The following is a 10158-nucleotide window of genomic DNA, read 5'->3' on the forward strand; positions in this document are numbered from 1 at the left end:
ATGTGAGTACACCAAAACAGGAAAGTTTCCATTTTTGGGACTTTTGAGCCGTTCTTCGGATTACGGGTTACGAGGAATGAAGAGCAGGTACCGCACAATGAGCCAATGTCAAGAGGGAGATATAAACAAAGAGAGTAAGCAGCGGGAGCGGGAACCCGGGAAACTAGTTTTGAAGACTTTTTCCTATTTTTAAGTGAATCCCGCCTAAGTACAATGTAATGTGTGTCAAGACGGAAGACGGGCTTGTAAGAGTTCCACAATGTATAATTCTTAGCCTATTTTCCCATGTTTTAGCCAATTTCTTAGTGGGTTGTCTGCCCAAGTGTGAAAATACTAGAAAGTGATAGCCCTAGGTATAAAAGTCAACACAACTAAGAATTGAGGGCTTTTTGGGTCATTTGCAAAAGTGAGCTCTCAAAGTCTATACTCTCTCCTCTAACTTGAGCTAAGCTCCAAGCTTCCATGGAAAGCTTCAAGCTCCCATGGAAAGCTTCTTATGTAGTTAATCTTTTATGATTAATACATGGCTATGGCTTCTCTTTAAGTGTATCTCCTTCTCTCTCTCTCTTTGAATGAATGTATGGCCAAGCATCAATGCTCATGTGTGATTGAGTAGTTGATAAGCTACCATTCTATTTATTTCTTTGATTAAGGATTCTTCTCTATTTGTTTAAGCATTGTTGCTAATCATTCTAGCTTGTGGGTTTGCAATAAGGGTATGGGAAGCATGTATGGGAATGTAGATGAATCTTTGTTTAACTTGCTTGCTTGAGTGTGTGTTTCTTTGTTTGAATGAGTAGATTAGCATAAGCATTGTCATTGTGGGTTTGCTAATTAGCTTGTAGTTAATGAGCTTCTTGCAAGAGTAATGTGTATGCTAAGAGTTGAGTCCATTGAGCGAGTGTGAGTAGCATAAGGTGAGAGTGAGTGGATTAGCTTCTTCATAGCTAATCTACTTAGTTAGTGTGTGTGTGCATAGATTTAGGACCATTAAGCTACCCTTTGCATTAAGCTATAAACTCCCTTGCCTTGACAAAGCAAGGTTTCTTCCATGTGCTAGCCGGGTTAAGCTCTCCACAAGTTGACCTCTTCTCCTTCCATGAGATGAGTGTGTGTGGATGCCACTATCCAATAGTGACCCCAACACACATGAATGGATTTCCTATGGTCAAAAATTGCATTTCGAACGCGCCCGCGCACATGTTCGGTGTCGGATGGGGATGAAATTTGGTACGCCTCTCCAACATGATGTGTTTGAGAGGCGTACCAAGTTTCATCCCCATCCGTCACCGAACAAGTACGCGGGCGCGTCCGAAATGCAATTTTTTACTGGGCACATGAATGGATTTCTTATGATGTGTTTGAGAGGCATACCAAGTTTCATCCCCATCCGACACTGAACATGTGCGCGGGCGCGTCCGAAATGCAGTTTTTTACTAGGCACGTGAATGGATTCTATGGTCAAAAATTGTGTTTCGGACGCGCCCGTGCACATGTTCGGAGTCGGATGGGGATGAAACTTGGTACGCCTCTCTAACATGATGTGTTGGAGAGTGGTACCAAGTTTCATCCCAATCCAACACCGAACATGTGCGTGGGCGCGTCCGAAACACAATTTTTGACCATAGGAAATCCATTCACGTGCCTAGTCAGAAACTGCATTTCGAACGCGCTCGCGCACATGTTCGGTGTCCGATGGGGATGAAACTTGGTACGCCTCTCCAAAACATTGTGTTGGTGAGGCGTACCAAGTTTTATCCCCATCGGACACCGAACATGTGCGAGGGCGCGTCCGAAACATAATTTTTTACCATAAAATTCATTCACGTGCCTAGTAAAAAATTGCGTTTCGGGCGCGCCCGCGCACATGTTCGGTGTCGGATGGAAATGAAACTTGGTATGCCTCACCAAAATGGTGTTTTGTCAAGGCGTACCAAGTTTCATCCCCATCCAACACCGAACATGTGCGCGGGCGCATCCGAAACGTGCCCATAGAATCCATTCACGTGCCTAGTCAAAAATTGCATTTCGGACGCGCCCGCACACATGTTCGGTGTCGGATAGAGAAAAAATTTTTGAATATAGGAAATACATTCAGGTGCCTAGACAAAAACTGCATTTCGGATGCGCTCGCGAACATGTTCGGTGTTGGATGGGGATGAAACTTGGTACGCCTTTCCAACACATTGTGTTAGAGAGGCGTACCAAGTTTCATCCCCACCTCACACCAAACATGTGCGCAGGCGCATCCAAAACACAATTTTTGACCATAGGAAATCCATTCACGTGCCTAGTAAAAAATTACATTTCGGACGCGCCTGCGCACATGTTCGGTGTCGGATGGGGATGAAACTTGGTACGCCTCTCCAACACATTATGTTGGAGAGGCGTACCAAGTTTCATCCCCATCCGATGAACATGTGCGTCATGTTGGAGAGGCGTACCAAGTTTCATTCCTTTCCGACACCGAACATGTGCGCGGGCGCGTCCGAAATGCAGTTTTTGACTAGGCACGTGAATGGATTTCCTATGGTCAAAAATTGTGTTTCGGACGCGCCCGCGCACATGTTCGGTGTTGGATGGGGATGAAACTTGGTACGCCTCTCCAACATGATGTGTTGGAGAGGCGTACCAAGTTTCATCCCCATCCGACACCGAACATGTGCGCGAGCGCGTCCGAAATGCAATTTTTTACTAGGCACATGAATGGATTTCTTATGGTCAAAAATTGTGTTTTGGATGCGCCCGCGCACATATTCCGTGTTTGATTGGGATGAAACTTGGTACGCCTCTCTAACATGATATGTTGGAGAGGCGTACCAAGTTTCATCCCCATCCAACACCGAACATGTGCGCGGGCTTGCCGAAACGCAATTTTTGACCATAGGAAATCCATTCACGTGCCTAGTCAAAAACTGCATTTCATACGCACCCGCGCACATGTTCGGTGTCGGATGGGGATGAAACTTGGTACACCTCTCCAACATGATGCATATGTTCTGTGTCGGATGGGGATGAAACTTGGTACGCCTCTCCAACATGATGTGTTGGAGAGGCGTACCAAGTTTCATCCCCATCCGACACCTAACATGTGCATCTTGTTGGAGAGGCGTACCAAGTTTCATCCCCATCCGACACCGAACATGTGCGCGAGCACGTCCGAAATGCAATTTTTGACTAGGCATGTGATTGGATTTCCTATGGTCAAAAATTGTGTTTTGGCATGCCTGCCCACATGTTCGGTGTCTGATGGGGACGAAACTTAGTACGCCTCTCCAACACAATGTGTTGGAGAGGCGTACCAAGTTTCATCCGCATCCAACACCGAAGATGTGCGCGGGCGCGTCTGAAATGCAATTTTTGACTAGGCACGTGAATGGATTCTATGGTCAAAAATTACGTTTCGGGCGCGCCCGTGCACATGTTAGGTGTGGGATGGGGAGGAAACTTGGTACACCTTTGCAACATGATTTTTTGGAGAGTGGTACCAAGTTTCATCCCCATCTGACACCAAACATGTGCGCGAGCGCGTTCGAAACACAATTTTTGACTAGGCACGTGTGGATTCTAGGATCTTCAAACCTTTCCGGTTACAGCTTACACGGAATGAAGAGCAGGTACCGCATGAGAAGTCAGTGTCAAGAGTGAGAGAGCTATAAGAGAAGAGTGTAAGCAGCGGGAACGGGAGTCCGAGAGACCGGTTTTGAAAACTTTTTCCCATTTTTAAGTGAATCCCGCCTAAGTGCAATGTAATATGTGTCAAGAAGGAAGATGGGCTCATAAGAGTTCCACGTTGTATAAATTCTTAGCCTATTTTCTCGTAATTTATCCATTTTCTTAGTAGTGTCCACCCAAGTGTGAAAAACCTAGTAAGTTTTGACCTAGGTATATAAGTGAACACAACTAAGAATTTGGGGCTTTTTTGGTCATTTGTAAAGAGAAGAGCTCTCCATCTCTAGCTAAGCTTATCTAAGCTCCAAGCCTAATTGTGATTAACTCTTTATGATTAATACATTGGCTATGGCTTCTCTTCATTGTGTTCTCTCTCTCTCTCTCTCTCTCTCTCTCTCTCTCTCTCTCTCTTCTAGTGTATGAATGAGAAGCAATGACTCCTTGCTCATGTGTGATTGAGTAGTGGATAAGCTCTCTAATCATTCTTTCATTAGTGTAAGAGCTTTGTCTATTGATTTAAGGATTTCTAGTCTACTAATCTAGCTTGTGGGTTTGCTTATTGGGCTTGGGAAGCATGTGCGGGATAGTAGATAGATTCTATGCTTTCTTGCTTGCTTGAATGTGTGGGTTTGATTCTTAAATGTGTAGCATTGCTTGCTTAATCACATGCTTAGTCTTCTTTGTTATTAGCTTATGTTAATGAGCTTGTAGTGAAGGGAATGTGTGTGTGTGTATTTAGCTTAATCTAGAGAGAAGAAGAGGTTAGCATAGATTGTTGAGTGAATGAGTGAGCATCATCATTGCTTTGCTCATTTGATTAGCTTATAGGAGTGGGTTAATGACTAGATTAGTGCCCTTGATTAAGTTAACTACTCTCTTACGTTGACACGGTAGGATTTCCTTCATGTGCTAGCCAGGTTAAGCTTCCTGCATTGACCTCTTCTCCTTATCCATAGGGTTGAGAGTTGTGTGGATGCTGCTACGCTATGGCGGGCCCATCAATGGATATTGAAAGAGAGATGCATGCAACTGGGGTGGCACATAAAAATAATATGTACACAACATTGAAACGGGAAATGCATGCCATTGTGAAGGCAGAGATGAATGTATTGGAATGTATGATGCAAAAAAGATTAGACGATGCACTTGCCACTTTTGAATCATGGAAATCAAAAGTGGAAAAGTGCATAAGTGAAAAGGACGCTATGATAGAAGAACTCAAGGGAGAACTTACAACACGTAAAAGTAGGTCAGAAAAGGATGGGGCAAATTAGCCCTCAGTGATAGAGGAGCTGAATAACATTAAGGAGAAGGTGAAAACATTTCAAGAAGAGGAAGAGCAAAAATCACGGGAAGCCTCCTCATGGGCGGATGTCCTCACCAAGACACAAAATAAGGTTGATGAAGCGGAGAAGTGGATTGAGGTCGCAAAGAAAGGGAAAGGTGGCCTGCATGAAGCTACACCCTCATCAACATGACCATAGAGGAAGAGAAAAAGAGGAAGACAAGGGCTCTTCATGTCCGTGTCACGGGACTCAAAGACACTGACAAAGTGGAGGAAGAAATGAAAGAACACTTGAAGCGCATGAGCATCTCCGAGCCTACACACATAGGTGCTTGGAGAGTGGGGAAGAAGGGGAATGAGGGGAGAGGAAGCTCTAAGGAAAGAGCGCTCATCATAGGTTTCCCTACAATGGAGGCTAGGAAGGAGTTCTTGAAGAAGAGTCCTACACTCAAGAAGACTGGGGCACAAATAGCACAGATGCAAGAGATGATGCCTGAGATCAAAGTAGCCGGGGAGAAGGGGAAAATTGCTTTCTATAGAGGAGGAAGAGTTGTGATTGTGGAGAGACGCACCACATGATGGTGCGCAACCTATGGGACCAGCCTAAAACTAGCAGCATGGAACTGTAACGGGTCATTGAAGCTAGATGTATCATGTGGGCGCCTTTAAAGATAGCTTCAAAGGAAGAGACATTATTTTCTACTGAGAGACACACCAGACTCTCGGTGGCACATTACCTAGGGTGACAAGATACCATTGGGAGACTACTTGTAGATAGGAGGTGAGATTAGAGCATAGAGGACGTGGGTCAGGAGGTGTGGCAACCTTATTCAGGGAGGAGTTGCAGTTCCTCATTTGTATTGTTTGGAGAGATGAGCATGCCAAATATATGTGGGTCAAGGTGAAAGCGGAGACTGGAAGGTCACTCTATATTGCCATATGCTATTTTCCCCCAGCACATCTCACTATGCACCGCCCAAGGGGCAATCACCATATATGATACTGGATGAGGACATATGGGAATTCTCTAGGGATGGGGATGTCATCCTTCTGGGGGATTTTAATGCCAGGACGGGCCACTCTCAGACAGTCTTTTACGATACCTCAGAGGAGATGTTGAGAGAGTTGGATGTCAGTGATTTGGGATTGGCCAGGCTTTCGCAGGATGAGAAGCACATTGGGTATGGGGGATATCTGACAGATAATAATGGGGACTGCACATGGACTGGCCATTTTGAATGGCCTACAGAGATCTCCAGCATTGAGTGGGTTCACTTGTTTTCCTCACAGACATGGGGCTAGCACATTGGATTATGTTTTGGCTCAGCTCAGTTTTATACCCTCTATTTAGGACTTTATAATCGGCCCTAGGCCTATTGGGGTAGCAGTAGATCACGCCCTCCTCACCTTTACCATCTCATTCTAGTTTAGTACAGCTCGGTTGGCACAGACATCTATGCATACCCAATACACTTTTACATCGGAGACTGACTCTTTCTATAGAGATGGCATATACAGACGCTTAGTTATTGAGGAGCCGAGACGTCCATTAGAGGAGCTCACCCAAATATTGACAGAGACATTACATGATGCAGCAGAGGCATACCCACACACCCAGCCTGAGCACAGACGTCGTTTGGGGAGCATGCCCTAGAACAGTTGGTATGATAAGGAGTGTAGAGAGACGAGAGCCACACTTCAGAGAGAGGTGCCTCTGGAAGTCATCACTCATAGACAGTCATAGATTTCCTTCCGACGCCTAGTACGACAGAAGAAGAGGACTTATCGTGCTCAGTTAGAGAGAGAGTTGTACCAGCTATTCTTGAGTCAGGACTCAGGCGAGGCATGGAAATTTTTCCATGAGCACTCCCCTCCATCGGCTTTCACATCCACTGATATTTGGGGTGATTATGCATCATCTCTTTACACAATCCTAGGAAAGCCTCCTCTACCAGATCCTTCGGAGCCATGCCCACAGACATGCACTTTCTTTACCATTGACAGGATGAGAACTAGGACAACATATGATCATGATGGATTGGTGGCGGAGCACTTCATACATGCTAGAGATATGCTAGCAGAGCTTCTTGTAGTGATGTTCAACCGAGCCATGTGTGAGGGTTTTCCTGACACTTGGAGTATGTCCACTATTGTGCCCATCTTCAAGGAAGGAGACCCAATGATGCCTGGGAACTACCGCACTATTATGTTTAGGCACACATTGGCCAGGTTGTATGCATCCATTCTTGAGCATCAGTTGAGTAGATGGGAAGAGAGAGCAGGCATACGAGCATCAGGACAAACAGGTTTCTGGAGGGGCTTTTCTACTCTTGATCACATATTGACACTTAGAGCTATTATTGATTAGGGCAGATCACATGGCAGGAGGATTTATTGTACCTTTGTGGATTTTTGCAAAGCATTTGACATAGTCCCTAGAGCCCAACTGATGCGTAGACTACAAGAGATGGGTGTACCCACAAAGCTGATTTGGGGGGTCATGGCTCTGTACAGGATAGTTGTGGGACAGGTTTGTACTCCAGAAAGGTATCTGAGCTGATTCACTCCACTATTGTGGTGAAACAGGTATGTCCACTCTCCCCTACTTTGTCTGGTATGTATGTAGATGAGGTTTCAGATTACATCAAGAGGGGGGGTGATAGAGGAGCACATGTAGCAGGGACATGGATTTCATTGCTACTGTATGCAAATGATATTGTGTTGATATCGGATTCACGAGAGGGGATGCAACGACATTTGGATGCATTGCACACATTTCCTAGTGATAGCGGCTTATCGGTGAACCTTGGCAAGACCAAGGTTATGGTGTTTAACACCACACCACAGTGGGTTAGGCGATCTGCAGCGACCACTTCATGTGGTCCGAAGATGGTGGAGTATACAAATGCATACACCTACCTTGGAGTGGACTTTAGTGGTCGAATGTTTTCTTTGAGGAGAGCAACAGAGACTAGACTGACGAGAGCATATGCAACTCTGGGGAGGATGGAGAGGATGTGTTTGCACGTTCAGTTTCAAGAACCTCGAACAAAGCTCTGGCTTTTCGACACCAACACTTTGGTCACATCAGCTATGCTATATGGGGTGTAGATATGGGGACCATCAGTAGATCATCATAGCCGAGTTGGCAGTACTGATGGATGAAATGGTATGGAGAGACCTCTGGTCTCTATGATTTCTCAGATGATTAAGGCCAAGGCCTTTGTACCGCATGCAATTATTTGTGTAGAGCTTGCTGCTCCCCCATTGTTCATAGAGGCATTTACCAGATCTGTCTCTTTTATACACATTATTTGGGATCTCCCCAGAGACAGATATGCCCGCCTAGCTTTGGAGTCTTCTCAACAGCTTGCCTCACAGGGGGAAACATCTTGTTGGCATGCACAGATGACATCTTGGTTTCATCTACATGGGTTTGACATGGATAGACTACCCCCTTTCCAGTACTCGCTAGACGCACCCTCCTTGTCCCTCACGCAAACCGAGATTACCCGGCTCGTCAGGCAGGACTTGATTCAGTTAGACACTAGGAGGACATGGACACAGCCAACGCGTGAGCTGGACACAAAGATGGCTTTTATAGAGAGCATCTTCTCCAGCTCATAGAGGATGGATTTGTGACCAGATCGACCTACATGGACACTCATTTATCCCGATGTGCTATTGGTCAGATGCGCACATCATCACATCAGTTACAGGTTGAGACTGGAAAATTTTGGGTACAAGCAGAGGCCAGAATTTGCCAGTTGTGTCATATAGAGCCAGAGACAGAGCTACATCACATATGTCATTTTCCAGTATACTATGAGATACGAGACCACTTCCGCTGCCTATTCAAAGAGGGTTTTGGACCACTGGCTAGAGTTATGAGATATGAGGATCAGAGATGCCTTGGGATTTTTTTGCTGGAGCTGCGCAGACCCAGGGAGGGTCTCTTGAGGAGCTCAGACAATGGGAGACATTCATAGAGGCAGATCACTGATTTCTTCAGACCACAGACTCAGCAGGCAGATGAGCAGGCATCACAACAGACTTCAAAGTCCACCTGTACTAGAGGTATTTTGACTGATAGGGCCATTGAGCTTGGGCGATCGAGACGCCCATGACTACGAGTTTCATCACAACTTCAACGGAGGCTGCATCAGAGGGTCCGGACTATTCTAGCACGACATGGGAGACGTCCAGTTAGAGTACTCACCAAGGAGGACATTGATGAGTTTCGCCAGCGACCGATGCTAGACATCTTGGGACCCTGATTTCAGCATTTCAGCTCATTTCAAATTTTTAGTCTTCTCTTTTTTTACCACATAGACATTGTATCAGAGTTTTTCTTTTAGCACACAGACATTGTATCAGATTCGCCACTTTGTAACCTTTTTTGGTCTCATAAGTCATTTTGGCCTTTTGTAGACGTATCATTTCATTTCATTTCATTTCTCTCTCTCTCTATTCTCTACATAAAAAATTGATTTTTTATGAATACATAAATTAAGGAGTATTTTGTACTCTCTCTCTCTCTCTCTCTCTCTCTCTCTCTCTCTCTCTCTCTCGTGAACAAAATTGGCAATATACAAAATCTCAATTGGTAAGTCCCAAGAGATAGCCCCACACAACAACCTTACATGTATAAGAAAAGAACTCACCTAAGATCTCTGATAAGCTATATAGATATTTGCTTGGAATATCAACAAACTTGAAATTCGTATTATCAACAAACTTTAGATATGAAGTCAGCTCATGGAGAAAATTTGTGCATTAGCTACAAAAGATACACTGATACAAAAGAATTAGCAGAGTTCAATACATAAGGCACCATTACTTTTATAGTATTTTTTCGTATTTTGTGGAGAACAAACTTCAAAGATTTGTTGCAAATGTTCTCAATAAATATTTTCACTCATGATGCACATTGAAATTTGAATACATGCCTCACAAATCTTAAGATGTGATGGCCAAGATGAGGAGCCTTCACATGCTAAGCACTCGTCTTGGCCACCGCATGACAACAAAGATAGACATGGAGCAACATGGAGACCTGCTCAGAAAAATGAGGCTAATTCCATTAAGAAGGAGATGTTGAGTTCTTTATACCACATGTGCTAACTCATGTCTTATTGAACAAGTGTAGAAAAGCATCATGAGTTATGTAGAGAAGCAGTAAGTAGTTGTTACAATTTATA

At 44.6% G+C, this 10158-nt stretch overlaps 2 pseudogenes; both read left to right on the top strand.

The window, feature by feature from the left end:
• Positions 1 to 4658: 4658 nt before the first annotated feature.
• On the top strand, positions 4659 to 5536 carry LOC147622517 (uncharacterized; annotated as a pseudogene).
• Positions 5537 to 7424: 1888 nt separating this feature from the next.
• LOC147622518 (uncharacterized) lies at positions 7425 to 9234 on the top strand (annotated as a pseudogene).
• Positions 9235 to 10158: the final 924 nt, after the last annotated feature.

This window comes from Cibotium barometz, chromosome 28 (assembly GCF_041138505.1).
Source record: "Cibotium barometz isolate CiBa-2024 chromosome 28, ASM4113850v1, whole genome shotgun sequence".
Lineage (NCBI taxonomy): Eukaryota > Viridiplantae > Streptophyta > Polypodiopsida > Cyatheales > Cibotiaceae > Cibotium > Cibotium barometz.